This window comes from Schistocerca serialis, chromosome 4, assembly GCF_023864345.2.
Source record: "Schistocerca serialis cubense isolate TAMUIC-IGC-003099 chromosome 4, iqSchSeri2.2, whole genome shotgun sequence".
Classification (NCBI taxonomy): Eukaryota; Metazoa; Arthropoda; class Insecta; order Orthoptera; family Acrididae; genus Schistocerca; species Schistocerca serialis.
The window spans coordinates 413961855-413966854 of record NC_064641.1 but is presented as its reverse complement, the minus strand read 5'-3'; the positions used below and the strand labels follow the sequence as shown (position 1 = coordinate 413966854).

Genomic DNA, 5000 nt, shown 5'->3' with positions numbered 1-5000 from the left:
ACAAATCGGATAATACCGCAGGCATCCAATTACGATAATCACTATCAACGAACCTGCCGCCCCCCCCCCCCAATACACCTTTCCCTACAACAATGTGTATCTGAACCTACGCTATATCGTACCTTAACCTAACCTATATCGTACCTTAACCTAACCTATATCGTACCTTAACCTAACCTATATCGTACCTTAACCTAACCTATATCGTACCTTAACCTAACCTATATCGTACCTTAACCTAACCTATATCGTACCTTAACCTAACCTATATCGTACCTTAACCTAACCTATATCGTACCTTAACCTAACCTATATCGTACCTTAACCTAACCTATATCGTACCTTAACCTAACCTATATCGTGCCTTAACCTAACCTATATCGTGCCTTAACCTAACCTATATCGTGCCTTAACCTAACCTATATCGTGCCTTAACCTAACCTATATCGTGCCTTAACCTAACCTATATCGTGCCTTAACCTAACCTATATCGTGCCTTAACCTAACCTATATCGTGCCTTAACCTAACCTATATCGTGCCTTAACCTAACCTAATTTGTGCCTTAACCTAACCTAATTTGTGCCTTAACCTAACCTAATTTGTGCCTTAACCTAACCTAATTTGTGCCTTAACCTAACCTAATTTGTGCCTTAACCTAACCTAATTTGTGCCTTAACCTAACCTAATTTGTGCCTTAACCTAACCTAATTTGTGCCGTAACCTAACCTAATTTGTGCCGTAACGTAACCCATGTTGTGCCGTAACGTAACCCATGTTGTGCCGTAACGTAACCCATGTTGTGCCGTAACGTAACCCATGTTGTGCCGTAACGTAACCCATGTTGTGCCGTAACGTAACCCATGTTGTGCCGTAACGTAACCCATGTTGTGCCGTAACGTAACCCATGTTGTGCCGTAACGTAACCCATGTTGTGCCTTAACCTAACCCATGTTGTGCCTTAACCTAACCCATGTTGTGCCTTAACCTAACCCATGTTGTGCCTTAACCTAACCCATGTTGTGCCTTAACCTAACCCATGTTGTGCCTTAACCTAACCCACGTTGTGCCTTAACCTAACCTACGTTGTGCCTTAACCTAACCCATGTTGTGCCTTAACCTAACCCATGTTGTGCCTTAACCTAACCCATGTTGTGCCTTAACCTAACCCATGTTGTGCCTTAACCTAACCCATGTTGTGCCTTAACCTAACCCATGTTGTGCCTTAACCTAACCCATGTTGTGCCTTAACCTAACCCATGGTGTGCCTTAACCTAACCCATGTTGTGCCTTAACCTAACCCATGTTGTGCCTTAACCTAACCCACGTTGTGCCTTAACCTAACCCACGTTGTGCCTTAACCTAACCCACGTTGTGCCTTAACCTAACCCACGTTGTGCCTTAACCTAACCTACGTTGTGCCTTAACCTAACCTACGTTGTGCCTTAACCTAACCCATGTTGTGCCTTAACCTAACCCATGTTGTGCCTTAACCTAACCCATGTTGTGCCTTAACCTAACCCATGTTGTGCCTTAACCTAACCCATGGTGTGCCTTAACCTAACCCATGGTGTGCCTTAACCTAACCCATGGTGTGCCTTAACCTAACCCATGTTGTGCCTTAACCTAACCCATGTTGTGCCTTAACCTAACCCATGTTGTGCCTTAACCTAACCCATGTTGTGCCTTAACCTAACCCATGTTGTGCCTTAACCTAACCCATGTTGTGCCTTAACCTAACCCATGTTGTGCCTTAACCTAACCCATGTTGTGCCTTAACCTAACCCATGTTGTGCCTTAACCTAACCCATGTTGTGCCTTAACCTAACCCATGTTGTGCCTTAACCTAACCCATGTTGTGCCTTAACCTAACCCATGTTGTGCCTTAACCTAACCCATGTTGTGCCTTAACCTAACCCATGTTGTGCCTTAACCTAACCCATGTTGTGCCTTAACCTAACCCATGTTGTGCCTTAACCTAACCCATGTTGTGCCTTAACCTAACCCATGTTGTGCCTTAACCTAACCCATGTTGTGCCTTAACCTAACCCATGTTGTGCCTTAACCTAACCCATGTTGTGCCTTAACCTAACCCATGTTGTGCCTTAACCTAACCCATGTTGTGCCTTAACCTAACCCATGTTGTGCCTTAACCTAACCCATGTTGTGCCTTAACCTAACCCATGTTGTGCCTTAACCTAACCCATGTTGTGCCTTAACCTAACCCATGTTGTGCCTTAACCTAACCCATGTTGTGCCTTAACCTAACCCATGTTGTGCCTTAACCTAACCCATGTTGTGCCTTAACCTAACCCATGTTGTGCCTTAACCTAACCCATGTTGTGCCTTAACCTAACCCATGTTGTGCCTTAACCTAACCCATGTTGTGCCTTAACCTAACCCATGTTGTGCCTTAACGTAACCCATGTTGTGCCTTAACGTAACCCATGTTGTGCCTTAACGTAACCCATGTTGTGCCTTAACCTAACCTATAATGTGCCTTAACCTAACCTAAAGTGCGCCGTAACCTAAACTATATTGCGCCTTAACCTGACGCACGTTGTCGCTGAACCTGCTCTGTAATTGTTATGCAACCCGTTAAAGTAGTGTAGTGTTGCCTAACCGCAACCCTCGCAATATAGTTCGCTACTCGCACTGCCCGGTCCCCTGTGTATCGCGTCATGTTAAACACCTTGCAGGTGTTGCTGACTTTCCACATGCTCCTGCTATACACTGTAGTGTGGATAGCAGCAGGACGTACATGCCCCCCCCCCTTCCCCCCTGCCTTCGCAAGCTGGTCGGTGAGAAGTTTGCATGTTCAATGCCCTTCGCATGCCGACGTACTCAGCCTACGTTGTGGTACGGCCTGTCACCTGTCCGCCGATGTACGCAAAACCCACAAACTGTACTGCACATTGCTCCGTATGTACTGAATGATACATCGTGGCCCATGTGACCGTATGACGACAGCGCCTAGCAACGGCGGACCATACAGTCCAAATATTGTGCACGCAGCTACGTGTCGTCTCCCTATAAGAGCTGGATTGCAGTGTGGTACGCCATACAGACGTGTGGGAGGAACGGACGCCCTGGATGGCGATCAGCATGAGCAGTCTGTTGATGTAGTGGAGCGTGTATTCGGACGTAGTCGTCTCTTCTCACACACCGTGATAGCATGTTGCACCGCGTTCCACATCTGCGACATGCTGCAGAGGCGGGCTGACAGTCGTTCGCGCAATGGACACCGCATACGTACGGGGTCTACCTTCCACGTGTTCTCTAGGCGTGCACATGTTGTTGCGTCTATGTGGGCAGACGTAGTGTGTTGTGACACCTGACACAGGCATGCAATACTCGTTGCAAATGGCGATGGACGTGTACGTTTGCTGGTGACGTTACGCAAATGAACAACCGGTAACCCGTTGTGGTGCGGTTGTTCTCGCTAGAGGTGAATCAGTGTTGGCGACGATCGGTCGAGCTATTAACCGGTTGTTTCAGGGATACCCACCATGCCCACGAACGTGAAAGGGGACCCACCATGCCCACGAACGTGAAAGGGGATCTGGGTGTGAGGCGATACGCGGCGGTGGCTGGGTGGGACCGTCCCCGGCCGGTGAGGGGGGGCCGCCCGGCGTGCTGGCAGCGCGGTGCGTGGGCGCACGCGCTACAGCCGGCTGGTGGGGGCGGCCGGTGGCAGGCGCGCCGGCCGACGGACGCGGCAGGCGGCGCAGCTGCGCGCCGGCGCCCCCTGCTCGCGGCGCCTTGCGGCCAAAGTAGGTCCTCGCGGGCCCGGTGCGAAGCGCGGTGGCCATCTGCAGTGTGCTGGTCCGATTGAGGACTTTGTGCGCTGAGGATGCGCCGCCGCCCGGCGCTCGGCGCCGCGACGCCGTCTGCTGCTCGGTCGCCCCAGCGGTTCTCGCAGGTGGTTTGTATCGCAGCTGTGCGGACGTGTTGGCGCGTGCGCTGTGCTGGGAGAGTTCGCTTCGGCACCCAAGTAGGGCTTTTGTCCTTCTGTGGCGCTGGCGTTGGAGCTGCCGGTCACCGTAGGTGGCGCGTGTTGTCTCCCGCCGGCAATGCCACGACAGCACGCTCCCGGGCCTCTGTCGGCAGCGGCAAGCTCAGTTGGGAGCACGGGTGGTCGCACCTAAAGCGTCTACTCGCCTAACTCCGGGCGATTGCGCCTCTCTCGAACCCGACCAAGTACTTAGGACGGCGCTGCGCGCCGCCGGGACCTGAGAGGGTTTCGAGGTGTGTTGTGCAGGGGAGCTCAGCCTCCTCCTGTTTGCAGAATAATTGAGCGGACGCTTGCGTGTTCGCGCGGGCCCCCGGGACACACTCCCGGGCGGCCGGCTGCTCAGCTCTAGTTGACGCAGCTCCCTGGTTGATCCTGCCAGTAGTCATATGCTTGTCTCAAAGATTAAGCCATGCATGTCTCAGTACAAGCCGCATTAAGGTGAAACCGCGAATGGCTCATTAAATCAGTTATGGTTCCTTAGATCGTACCCACGTTACTTGGATAACTGTGGTAATTCTAGAGCTAATACATGCAAACAGAGTCCCGACCAGAGATGGAAGGGACGCTTTTATTAGATCAAAACCAATCGGTCGGCTCGTCCGGTCCGTTTGCCTTGGTGACTCTGAATAACTTAGGGCTGATCGCACGGTCCTCGTACCGGCGACGCATCTTTCAAATGTCTGCCTTATCAACTGTCGATGGTAGGTTCTGCGCCTACCATGGTTGTAACGGGTAACGGGGAATCAGGGTTCGATTCCGGAGAGGGAGCCTGAGAAACGGCTACCACATCCAAGGAAGGCAGCAGGCGCGCAAATTACCCACTCCCGGCACGGGGAGGTAGTGACGAAAAATAACGATACGGGACTCATCCGAGGCCCCGTAATCGGAATGAGTACACTTTAAATCCTTTAACGAGTATCTATTGGAGGGCAAGTCTGGTGCCAGCAGCCGCGGTAATTCCAGCTCCAATAGCGTATATTAAAGTTG

General features: G+C 51.2%; 1 non-coding gene across 1 annotated transcript in view; it reads left to right on the top strand.

The window, feature by feature from the left end:
- The first annotated feature begins 4372 nt into the window (after positions 1-4372).
- LOC126476844 (small subunit ribosomal RNA) overlaps positions 4373-5000 on the top strand; it is a 1909-nt gene continuing 1281 nt past the window's right edge. Inside the window, exon 1 of the ribosomal RNA XR_007587281.1 lies at positions 4373-5000. This exon is cut by the window's right edge and continues 1281 nt beyond it. This is a non-coding gene — a ribosomal RNA (small subunit ribosomal RNA).